The sequence below is a fragment of the Xenopus laevis genome, chromosome 3S, assembly GCF_017654675.1.
Source record: "Xenopus laevis strain J_2021 chromosome 3S, Xenopus_laevis_v10.1, whole genome shotgun sequence".
Lineage (NCBI taxonomy): Eukaryota > Metazoa > Chordata > Amphibia > Anura > Pipidae > Xenopus > Xenopus laevis.
This window is the reverse complement of record NC_054376.1, coordinates 8,034,174-8,047,660: the sequence shown is the minus strand read 5'-3', so window position 1 is coordinate 8,047,660 and position 13,487 is coordinate 8,034,174. Positions and strand designations below refer to the sequence as shown.

Below are 13,487 nucleotides of genomic sequence, written 5' to 3'. Positions count from 1 at the left end.
TATTTGGATAAAATGGTCCCTATGGGAGACGACCTTTCCTTAATTTGGAGCTTTCTGGATAACTGGGTTCCAGATAATGGATCCCATACCCGTATCTGATTTTTTTTTTTCGGACCCAAGACTACCCGTGAAAATTATGGTTTACTAGGGTTACTAGACCTTTTAATCTGTCTCCCCCTTAGAGTGCAAAGTAAGACAGAGGTTGCCAGTAACATACACCGGTGCCTAAAATAAGTTAAATTTACACGAGGGCCTGTATTCTGTTAAGAGGGGAAAAGTCCAGCTATGCACTGCTTAATGTAAACTATCTGACATTTAAATTATTCTAAACAGTATCCCGTGGCACCAAACTCAATGAACGGATACACTGGGCATAAATATACTTTACCATATTAGGCTACAGGGACAAGAGCCAAAACTCCATGGATGGAGCTACTGGGCCACTCGTGTTGCTTTCCAAGAAAAAAACACTGCGCCCGTTTGGTTGCTAATGATACATTACTAAATAAGCACAAGGGCCATCTGCAGGTGGATCTCTTGTTCTCATGAAATGTTTGTTATGCTATATGCAGACTTACAATTAATTATTTGGGTTGGCCTTGCCTATGTCTCTGACATGAGACTAAAACTGGAATTTTTCATGTGACATTGGTGTATGTATCATAGGGAAGCCAAGGCTGCCTAAGCACAAAGCATCATTTTTACCCATTTAATTGAATCCAATAGCTGCTACCTGCAAAATTTGTCCACGGCAGCTTGTATTCAGTCCTCCAAAAGGGGAGCAAATTAGGGCTTTTTGTGCAGGTTGCATTGCGTGGTGGCAACGGCATCACTTCCACACTAGCCCTCAACAATGGCATTAGCATGAGATTTGCAGCAAATCAATTGTCCCATAAGAGGAAACCTGGAATTATCCGTAGGCCTAGACTCTCAGTAATACATAGTAACATAGAAGTTAGGTTGAAAAATGAAACACACCCATCAAGTTATATACCTTATATACCTTATATATAAACTGCCTAACTGCCAGTTGATCCAGAGAAAGGTGAAAAACCACAAGCCTCTCCAATTTGCCTCAGAGGGAGAAAAAAATCCTTCCTGACTATAAGATGCAATGGGACCATCCACCCCATTTCTAGAGTTGAAAAAAGACAAAGTCCATCAAGTTCAACCCCTCTAAATGAACCCCAGCAATACACACACCCCTCAATACCTCTTTCTCTTCCCTAATCTATCCAGAATCTGCGAATGGTTGGCCCATTATGTCACCACCCTGCCCTTTTACACTGAGCATAAGTTGTAGTAACAGAGTACTTACCTGTACTTACCTCCGTGCCCTCCGTGCCCTATAGCAGGCAATAAGTCAAGGGTTGCTTTTCTATTGACAGCTTTGCAATTTGTACCCTGAGTAGGATTTTTTTATACAGGACAAGGTGCAGACCTCCGATTCATGTGCATTTTGAATAGGCATTAAGGGGCACACTTTTGCACTCTTTCACTTTGCGTATATTGTCCCTGTTCATATCCTATTGGGTATTAGATCAACAGCAGCACTGGGCACTAACACCCAATCCCTAATATAAATAACGTTCATAGTCGACATTCATTTCCTATTGGGTATTCGATCAACTGCAGCACTGGGCACTAACACCCAATCCCTAATATAAATAACTTTCATGGTCCCCATTCTTTTCCTATTGGGTATTTGATCAACAGCAGCACAGGGCACTAACACCCAATCCCAATATAAATAACGTTCATAGCCAACATTCATTTCCTATTGGGTATTCGATCAACTGCAGCACTGGGCACTAACACCAAATCCCTAATATAAATAACGTTCATGGTCCCCATTCATTTCCTATTGGGTATTCGATCAACAGCAGCACTGGGCACTAACACCCAATTCCTAATATAAATAACATTCATGGTCCCCATTCATTTCCTATTGGGTATTCCATCAACAGCAGCACAGGGCACTAACACCCAATTCCTAATATAAATAACGCTCATGGTCCCCATTCATTTCCTTTTGGGTATTAGAGCAACAGCAGCACAGGGCACTAACACCCAATCCCAATATAAATAACGTTCATGGTCCCCATTAATTTCCTATTGGGTATTCGATTAAATCCAAGACTCCCTGTACCACCTGTAAAAGGATAATGGGAGTTAATAAGTCCGACTCAAAGCAGTTCGGAGAATCAAGAACGCAGATACTCTTTATAAAGACAGGCTGCAAATGGCTGGAGGGCATCTTCTTTCATTGTAAAAAGGAATCTCAAAGTGCTTCGATGTGATTTATGTGTGCAGGAAAAAAAAATTATAATCTACTGAACATATATCATAACGCTGACAGCTGAGATTGATTTACTTTCCATATTGGCGAAGGCATTTGCTTAAAGTGTTTGTAGAGGAAAGAAGGGAAGACAATTTAGTACATTGCACACATGCATGGGAAAAAATAAGAAGTAATAATTTGTTGCAATATCTTTATGAAGCTAATATTATAGGGGGTTTCCTTCCATACTCCAAAAACTTTGCAGACCGTTGCTCCTGACCCTGGTGGTTGCATCAGTATGATGCAAAGATTTTTTTTTTTTTGCCAAACCCAATAACTTCTGTCTGGGACCCTCCATAGAAACGTTCTCTGTCTGTAAGTCATTCCGGCAGAGCTTCCAGGAATAATGTTTATACACGCACATTCATTACAGACATGCTTACTTTGTAAATGAGGCTTCAGTCACAGAAACGCAACTTTTGAAACCTGCCCAAAAAAAAATGAAAATGATGTCTAAAGGTTGCCATACACCGGGTCTCTCCCCGATATGCCCACATTGAGGTGGTCGATATCGGGCTGATCTGATCGTGGGTCCTAGTGCCCAATGATCAGATCAGAATGGAGGCCAAATGGATGGTTGGATCGCGTGACCGCATCAACAAAAAGATGTGTCCGCAATCCGACGGGATGTGTCTCCTCACTCAACCTCTATTCTCCTAGTCTCTTTTCTTTACATACTATAATCTATTATTCCATCTATTTAGTCTCTTTGTTCTCAAAGAAATAGGTAATGACCATGAAATAGGCCAAATGTTTAGCAGCATGAGGGGCCACTGACACCTGGGCCCACTGGGAGTTTTCCTGGTATCCCAGTGGGCCAGTCCGACACTTTTTCCTTTTTTCAGAGTGATAGGCTGCAAAAAATTTTTTTTTTTGGGGTAACCGGGTTCCCCCATACATTTTCTAATATATGGAACATAAACTATACAGTGGGCTCATGTGTAGGGCATTATAACAACTCTATTGTCTTTATTAAGGTTCCCTGGACTTGTGTAATGTAATGTATTTGCTGCAACATATACGTCCATTCAACTTTAAATTTCCCGGCGTATGCAAATTAGCCTGAGCGAAGACCTCTAACAAAGTTGCGCTAGGCAGAAATGAATGCTAGCGCATCTTCACTTTGATTTGCTTGCATTGCCCAAGAACGCTAGCGAAAATTCGCCAGCGCTTGGCGCCCTGGATGTTTAGTAAATTAGCGTTGTCTGAGCGAATTTTCACTCAGGCTGTGAAGCCGTCACTGGTGAATTTTCACCGCTTAGTAAATTTACCCCTTGGAGTTTTCGCCTTTCTCTGGATCAACTGGCAGGTTAAAATAGAGCAAAAGGTTGAACTTGATGGACGTGTGTCTTTTTTTTAAGCTAACTTACTATGTAAGGTAGGTGGTATATCCAGACTAAGTAACCACAGATGTACCTGTACCCACAGTGGGAAAGATGGGTGGAATAAAAAGCAGGTGGAACACACGAAAAGTGTAACATCTGATTCTTTGCCTAAGCAGATTAGGTGGGAGAAATTGTTTAAAAACATAGCTCATACCATTTGGATTCTACCATTAATAACCTTTTACTTTATTAACAAGAAAATAACTAAAAGGTGAAAAATGATTCAATAGAATATTTGTCTTTGAGGATAAGTAAACCTTTAAAATAAGTAAATTTAAAATTGCTATTCTAAGTCCTTTTTGTGATTTACATTCATTATTTATTTTCTTTTTATTCCAAGATATTAAGGGATACATGTGCTGTTAATATGAATTAATTTTGTTCCAACAGCGCCACCTGCTGGTCAGTTTCTGACCAGTCTGACCACCAAGTAGTCAAGGAAGTTGTCAGGAGAAAGAAAGAGGCTGCTCTGATGTTCTTCTGCTTAGGAAAGATTTGAGAAAGGTTTCTAATTGTTTTCCTAAGCAGAAGAACATCAGAGCAGCCTCTTTCTTTCTCCTGACAACTTCCTTGACTACTTGGTGATCAGACTGGTCAGAAACTGACCAGCAGGTGGCGCTGTTGGAACAAAATTAATTCATATTAACAGCACATATGTCCCTTAATATCTTGGGATAAAAACAAAACAAATAATGAATGTAAATGACAAAAGTGATTCGAATAGCACTCTCATCAATTTTACATTCACTTATTTTTAAGGTTTACTTATCCTTTAATAAAGAATCCTATGCCTGGGCAGGGATTATATCCATTCTATAGTTTGGCCCAGTATTTGCAAGGCTGGCAGCTAGTGACAATATAATATGAATTATCGTTGACTGTTATCAAACATCTGCTCTTGTGTGACATAACCTTTCACTAACTGCAACGGAACATCTTATTTTATTTTACCAATCCCTACAGGGTATACAATTTTTAATCTCAAGTGCTTATCTTGGAAAACCGCACATGGCTCATTCATTGTTCATTGCTGTTGTGCTAAAATAGTAATAGATCTAGTCTCAAAATGTTAAGTCATCTGGATAGTGTTCATGTTCTGTTAACTCAACAAATGTAACACCATTCATCCTTCCAAGAAATCCAACAGGGTCAAACTGAGTTTCTGGTCTGTTTTTTATTTGGGATAAAAAAAAATTAAAAAATGTTCCTTTTTTTAGGAACCAAACCTGGAAAACAAGATCAAAATTTGCCAAAAAATACACAAACGTGTTTGCTGGATGTGCCTGTTTGTTGAAAAATTATAACATTTTTCCCAGAGTCTATACTAAGGGTAAAATTTAGCCTCTTAAAGAACAAAATAAAACACTTTTTACAGTGCTGCAATATTAGGTTTTCAGACACAATAGAATTGTTTGGTCATAGTAACTCTTCTATCTAATGCCTCATATAAAAACCAAGAAGCCAAGCTGGCATGAGAGAGACAACTAAAACAAATTTTATTGAAAACCAGTTGCCTCAAGCTAAAGTCCTGCAGCAGGTCGGGTAACCGCGGGTTATCGGCAAAAAAAAGCGGGCACCCTGCTTTTAATATCGTCTATATTTAACTACTTTTTACAAAACTTGTTTCTTTCTCCGCTCACTTTTGATGAGATCATTTGGTTGGTGTAATGTTAAATATGATGAGAGTGCTATTCTAAGCACTTTTGTAATTTACATTCATAATTTATTTTCTTTTTATCCCAAGATATTAAGGGATACATGTGCCATTAATATGAATGAATTTTATTCCTACAGCGCCACCTGCTGGTCAGTTTCTGACCAGTCTGACCACCAAGTAGTCAAGGAAGTTGTCAGGACAAAGAAAGAAGCTGCTCTGATGTTCTTCTGCTTAGGAAAACAATTAGAAACCTTTCTCAAATCTTTCCTAAACAGAAGAACATCAGAGCAGCCTCTTTCTTTCTCCTGACAACTTCCTTGACTACTTGGTGGTCAGACTGGTCAGAAAATGACCAGCAGGTGGCGCTGTTGGAACAAAATTCATTCATATTAACAGCACATGTATCCCTTAATTTTTTTGGAATAAAAAGTAAAAAATAAATAATACATTTTAATGACAAAAGTGCTTAGAATAGCACTCTCATCAATTTTACATTCACTTATTTTAAAGGTTTACTCATCCTTTAATAAAGCATCCTATGCCTGGGCAGGGATTATATCCATTCTATAGCCAACTTTTTAGTACAAATTTTATTGAAAACCAGTTGCCTCAAGCTAGAATCCTGCAGTGGGGCGGGTACCCACGGGTTACCCACAAAAAAAGTGGGCATCCTGTGGAATGAGGGGAGGATTTTCAGGTGCGGGTATAGCCGTGGGTCTGCTGGTTGCGGGTCTCATCTAAATTTCTTATCTTATGTAATTTTGTCTATATTTTACGCCCTTAAAAATTTTTACAAAACTTGTTTCTGTCCCCGCCCACTTTTGATGACGTTTGATGGAGGTCGGCGGGTTGCGGATAAGGCAGTTGCTGGTTCAGGTCGGGTAGCAGATCATAGTGGGTAAATATGCGGGTTACGGTTCGTGTCGTGGGTTTGGGTCGGGTCCGGGTCTTAGAAATTGGTTCCACGCAAGCGATATAATGCAGAGATTTAACTTTGGCCTTTACAAGTGAATGCTTTTCTGTTGCTATAAGAATTGATGATACAAGTCCACAGCTTCAATCAAAGTCCATCCTTTTTGGTCAGAATGAGGATATTTCAAAGCAGAATACTTTATCCCATCCCCAGTCTGTTTATGAACCACACCTGGATGTATTTACAGCTCGGTACAGAAGTTCTAACACAGGGACAGGCAATGTTCGTTCTTCCAGCTGTCCTTGCATCTGGGACTTGTAGCTCTTCAACAGTGACCAGTTTCCGTTTTCAGACCTGTGTCGATGAATCTTAGAGAATGCACCGAACCAACATCTTGACATTAATGGTTACTGCTCCCCGGTGTTTGGAGCTTCTTCTGAGGAAGCTTCTTCCACCTGTCAGGTTTTCTCCCTGAACAACTGGGCTTCTGGGATCTGGTTGGGATTTTCATGTTCTCTGGTTCTAGGAAAACCAGAAGCCGTCCAGATGCAGCATTTCCTGAATCTTGGGCCCAACAATGTCCAAGTCCATTTAATTAGAAAATGTTTGCTAGGGTCAACCATAGGTTCCATGCAGGATGCTGCCACTTTGCACAGTGATTTGTCTAAGTTGGGAAACTGGGCAGCAAACTGGAAAATGAGGTTCAATGTTGATAAATGCAGGTTATGCACTTTGGCAAAAATAATATAAATGCAAGTTATACACGAAATGGCAATGTGTTGGGAGTTTCCTTAAATGAGAAGGATCTGGGGTCTTTGTAGATAACAAGTTGTCTAATTCTGGGCAGTGTCATTCTGTGGCTACTAAAGCAAATAAAGTTCTGTCTTGTATAAAAAAGGGCATTAACTCAAGGGATGAAAACATAATTTTGCCTCTTTATAGGTCCCTGGTGAGGCCTCATCTGGAGTATGGGGGCAGTTTTGGACTCCAGTCCTTAAGAGGGATATAAATGAGCTGGAGAGAGTGCAGAGACTAAGTGCAACTAAACTGGTTAGAGGGAGGGAAGAGTTAAATTATGAGGGGAGACTGACAAGGTTGGGGTTGTTTTCTCTGGAAAAAAGGTGCTTGCGAGGGGACATGATTAGACTTTACAAGTACATTAGAGGACATTATAGACAAATAGCAGGGGACCTTTTTACCCATAAAGTGGATCACCGTACCAGAGGCCACCCCTTCAGACTAGAATAAAAGAAGTTTCATTTAAAGGAACAGAGTAAGGGGGTTCTTCACAGTGAGGACAGTGAGGTTGGGGAATGCACTGCCGGGTGATGTTGTGATGCTGATTCAGTTAATGACTATAAGAGGGACTTGGATGATTTCTTGGACAGACATAAAATCAAAGGCTATTGTGATACTAAACTCTATAGTTAGTATAGATATGGGTATATAGAATTTATGTGAAAGTAGGGAGGGGTGTGTGTATGGATGCTGGGTTTTCATTTGGAGGGGTTGAACTTGATGGACTTTTTCTTTTTTCAACTCAATTTAACTATGTAACTATGTAACTACGTTGCAGTACAGCAATAAAGAATGACTGAAGTTTATCAGAGCACAAGTCACATGACTGGGGGCAGCTGGGAAACTGTCAATATGTCTAGCCCCCATGTCAGATTTCAAAATTAAATTTAAAAAAATCTGTTTGCTGTTTTGAGAAACAGATTACAGTGCAGAATTCTGGTGGAGCAGCACTAATAACTGATGTGTTTTGAATTTTTTTCCCATGACAGTATCCCTTTAAGAACACAAGATAAAAAACATTCCTGATAATATAGCTCATGCTTGTACTCGTTGCCCTTTCATCATATCACTGCTTTTGGAAATGCGCTGTGAATAACCCAAGGCATGGTGTCCCAAAGGTTGGAATTGCTGCCTTGCAATGGTGGGATCGCTTGCATCAAAACCGTTGCGCGTCAAAACCGTTGTGCGTCAACATTATTCGGACGTCCAATGACTTTAACGCCGGCATCAAAATTGACGTGAGCATCATAATTTACATGAATTGACGCGAGTGTCAAAATTTGAGTTTCGCAAATTTTGCGGTAAATTCGCAAATTTCGCGGCGAAGCAAAATGGGAGAAATTCGCCCATCACTAGCAGCCAGTGCACCATCTGCAAGGAGTTTTCTATGTCCCCTGTGGTTTCTTCTCACTCCTCAAAAACACACAGGCAACTAAATAGGCGACCGAAAAAACAAGTGTGTGTGAATGTGATGGGGACTTGTAAGCACCACTGGGGCAGGATCATATGTGAAATGTGTAAAATCTCTGTAAAGAACTATATAAATAAAGAAGAAGAATAAAAGCTTCTCTTATAGATAATTAAGATGATCCTAATAATTTGGAGAATCTGTATCCAGAATGCTCAGGACCTGGGGGGTTTCCAGATAGCGGATCTCTACGTAATTTGGATCTTCATACCTTAAGTCTACTAGAAAATCATGTAAACATTAAATAGACCTAATAACCTGGTTTTGCTTCCAATAAGGATTAGTTAAATCTTAGTTGGGATTCCGCTCCAAATTACAAAAAAGGTTGTCTCCCATAGACTGCATTATAATCAAATTATTTTTAAAATTGGTTTCCTTTTTCTCTGTAATAATAAAACAGTAGCGTGTACTTGATCCCAACTAAGATTTAATTATTTGAGACAAAACCATCTATTTAATGTTTATATGATTTTCTAGTAGACTTAAGGTATGAAGATCCAAATTATGGAAAGATCCGTTATCCGGAAAACCCCAGGTTTGGAACATTCTGGATAACAGGTCCCATACCTGTAGTTTTTAATTATTACAGAGAAAAAAGGAAATCTTTTTTTAAAAATGTGGATTATTTAATTATAATGGAGTGTATGGGAGATGACCTTTCTGGATAATGGATCCCAAACCTGTATAATGTTTTGCTATAACATATAGGATCAGATTTATCATGAGTCGAAGTGAAAATTCGAAGTAAAAAAATTTCGAGCTATTTCTGTGTACTTCGATTATTGAATTGGCCAGAATTTGACTATTCGAATATCGAAATCTATCATGTACTGTCTCTTTAAAACGTTGACTTTGACTGTTCGCCATCTAAAACCTGCCGAATTGCTGTTTTAGCCTATGGGGGACCTCCTAGAACCTGTTTGGAGTCAATTGGTGGACTTTGAAAAATCCAAGTTTTTTTGGGGAAAATCCTTCCATTCGAATTTGATCGAATGCGCTAAAACTTCGATTCGAGGGATTCGAATACAGCCTATTCACCCAAAGTTAAAAACTTCGATTTTTTTTAAAATAAATTTCGATTGGTCTTTTTTTTATTCAAATTTCGAAGTTATGGGACTTCAAAAAAACTCCCATTATTTTGAAATTCGACCTTTGATAAATCTGCCCCATAGTATTTAGTATACTATTTATACAGCCGGCATATAGTGATGGGCGAATTTATTCGCAAATTTGCCGGTGGCAATGTTTTTTAGGCTCTGCCAACAATTTTGATGCCAGCGTCAATTAAACAGACACCCATAGACTGTAATGTGCGTCAAATGTCGCCAGCGTCGTTACTGTCGCCGGCGTAAGTTTTGACGCTCACAAATTGATGCAGGTGTTAGAAATCGGGTTTTGCTAATTTTTTGCCCGTTTTGGGAATTTTGCAGGAAATTCAGGAATTTCGCCCATCACTACCAGCATGTATTTGTCATACATTCATATTCAAAGACCAATGGGATTGTCAGTGTCACTGTAATAAAAATATGGAGTTCAGCAGAAAAATAATAAAAGCCTATTGTATCAGACATTTCCCAACCGCCAGCAAAGAGCTAATATAAAGCATGATTTTATGTTCACATGAGCTAATATGTTTGTTTTATCCCAAGTCTCCACTTCTCCAATGAGACATTCTCAGAGGAACAGAGTTGTTGGATAAATATAAAATATTGGCTGTGTACAAGGGTTTTTTTTTTATTTTTTTCACACTGAAACAAGTAGACTTTACCAAGTTCGCTAAAACGACGACAGATGTGGTTACATGAAAACAATCAGTAAGATGCAATATTTACAGCATATATTCTAATGTAAAAAAAGCATCTAAAGTCTCTATAAACCATACACTTAGGGGCAGATTTATCAAAGGTCGAAGCGAAAATTCGAATTTAAAAAATTTGAATTTCCAGCTAATTTTTGTGTACTTCGACCAGGGAATAGTCAAAAAAATTTGACTTCGACCATTCGCCATCTAAAACCTGCCGAATTGCGGTTTTAGCCTATGGGGGACCCCCAAGAACCGGTTTGGAGCCAATTGGTGGACTTTGAAGTATTTTTAAAAAAACTTTGAATCGAATTCAATCGAATGCGCTGTTACTTCGATTCATACACACCTATTCGTTCGAAAACTGACCTATTTGGCCAAAAAAAAACCTTCAATCTCATTTTGGTTGGTCTTTTTGAATTAGAATTTCGAAGTTTTTCAAATGTTTTGTACAGAAAAAGAACTTTGTAATAAATTATTCCCTACTTGTGGGGCATGAGTACATCTGCTAGAGACGGCAATCCTATCCTGTGTACGTAATTTCATTGTCGGAATATGATACTGAGACTCTGCAACGTTCATCCTTTATCTTTGCCAGGTTTCAGTGGCATAAATGTACTTGCATTTTAATGTTTAAAGGATAAGTAAACCTTTAAAATTAGTGAATTTGAATTGATGAGAGAGCTATTCTAAGCACTTTTGTAACATTTATTATTTATTTTCTTTTTATTCCAAGATATTAAGGGATACATGAGCTGTTAATATGAATGAATTTTATTCCAACAGCGCCACCTGCTGGTCAGTTTCTGACCAGTCTGACCACCAAGTAGTCAAGGAAGTTGTCAGGAGAAAGAAAGAGGCTGCTCTGATGTTCTTCTGCTTAGGAAAACAATTAGAAACCTTTCTCAAATCTTTCCTAAGCAGAAGAACATCAGAGCAGCCTCTTTCTTTCTCCTGACAACTTCCTTGACTACTTGGTGGTCAGACTGGTCAGAAACTGACCAGCAGGTGGCGCTGTTGGAACAAAATTAATTCGACTAGGTGACAACTTTGCCTTGGCGTCTTCTTTGTCGCAAAAAAATTTGCAGGTGGTGAAGTGTGGAATTTCACTGCGAATCCATTCCTGACGAAAAAAATCATCACTACTTTTTACTAGTTACTAGTTTCACTTTGCTGAAAAATACACGATTTTCCTCACGAATAGGCGAAAAATTCACAAAAAATTCCTGAAACTCCTGAAATTCCTGCCCGAAAAGTCGCTTGCATCAATTTTGATGCCGGCGTTAAAGTCAATGGGTGTCTGAATAGTGTTGACGAGCTGCGGTTTTGACGCAATCGACTTTTCGAAAAACACGTGTCCGAAGTTTTTGGATGCCGACGAAATTTAGTGGGAGTCTCACGGAAATTCGCCGCAAAATCGCGCCAGCCGAATTTATTCGCCCATCACTACTTGTTACCATAACCATAACTTGTTTGCATCAAGTACAAGTGACTGTTTTATTATTGCAGAGAAAAGGGAAATCATTTGTCATAATTTGGATTATTTGATCGTTATGGGAGTCTATGGGAGACGGCCTTTACTTGTGATTACTTTATATTTTTTATATATTATATATATTAAATTATATATTCTTCTGTATTTCAAAATACAGAAGAGACGGCCATACAGAATGGGAGACGGCCATTACTTGTGATTACTTTATATTTTTTATATATTATATATATTAAATTATATATTCTTCTGTATTTCAAAAGATTTCTTTTCTTTCAATCCAAAATAAATACATTTCTTTTATTCCTTAGGACATATGTATTCTTTTTTTTTTTTTTTTACCCTATTCCCTATGTCTATACATGTTTCAGATTAAAATAATAATGGTACTTGAATACTATTTTTATTATTATACCAGTACTGTGATTGGACAGGGGGGAAATGCTGTCCTGGGAGATCATCTTTCAGCCTTTTGTATGGCCTTTTTGTTATCGTTATAACGCCAAGTATTCCTGGAATGCACTGCAGCCTTCTCTTGCAGCAAAGGGTTAAGCCTGGCAATATTTTTTTTGGAATTTCAGGCCAAGGAAGCAGAGGCTGGAGACTCAGCACAGGAAATAAAATTAAATGCAGCCAATGCATTCAACATCCCAGCTTTAAAGGAACCACTGACAGGACAGTTTAAACTAAACACTGGCAGGACACAAACGCTTTCCCTTTTGTGGTAGCGACTTCCATTTGGATTTTGGAGAAGTTGCGTGACTCTCCTTTTTTTTCTGGATGAAGAACAGATTTTAGGTTAATGCAGAGTGATTGGTTAAAAAAGGAATCGACAGATTAACATCACAGGTAGGACTGGAGAAATCTACCAGAATTCCAGAATATTCGCATAGAAAAAGAGGGTTTTAGAGGATTGTTTTAATTTACTGTTTGGACTTGGATTGCAGCAGCCGTGGTGTAGATGGTATAAAGCTACCGTGGAAGCATTTTGGGAATCCTACATATGAATCCCCACCGTGGGTCTTTGTTAGGAAGGCGCAAATTGGTTTCATGCGTCGGAGTTAGGGTTGCCGGTAAAAATAATGCTTGATGCCAATGTTATTAATAGGAAAAAAAGGCAAGAATATAGGAAGGCCGGTATTTTTTTCCAGAAAAGGTGGTAACCTTAGTCGGAGGACCTTATATTTCTGCTGTGTTTTTGTTTGAGAGCTTCTGTATCTGTAGTCTTACAGAGAGGCTGATATTCATTGCAGATTGTTTCTTTTTTTTTTTTTTTTATATATAAGATTATTTGCTTTGGCATTTAAGGGTTTCTCCACCTAAAAATGGCTCTTGCCGATCGAAGCAACTTTTAAAAATACATTTCAGTGGTTTTGACGTTATCTGTAAATGTCATTACAATTGGAAAGGATTATTGGGCTGACTGCTACTAGTCTCTGCACTCTTGGTTCTAATTCCTGAATCATTGTAGCAGAAGCAAACAGGGTCCGACTGGGCCATCGGGACACTGGGGAAAAACCCGGTGGGCCCCACAGGCCCAGACTTGATCATTGCCAGCTCTCCCCCAGGCTGTAGATCTCCCTCCCCTGATGCACTAATGGTACTTTAAATTTACATGTGCTCAGGCAAGGG

At 38.8% G+C, this 13,487-nt stretch overlaps 1 protein-coding gene across 2 annotated transcripts in view; it reads left to right on the top strand.

The window, feature by feature from the left end:
• Positions 1–13,487, top strand: part of LOC443642 (non-muscle caldesmon) — an 87,213-nt gene that overhangs the window by 17,876 nt on the left and 55,850 nt on the right. Inside the window, exon 2 of one of the 2 annotated variants that reach the window (XM_041587975.1) lies at positions 12,437–12,704. The exons of the other annotated variant lie outside the window; for it this stretch is intronic. The gene's annotated coding sequence lies outside the window, so the exon portion shown is untranslated. The remainder of the gene's footprint in view (positions 1–12,436; positions 12,705–13,487) is intronic. 2 annotated transcript variants of the gene reach the window in all.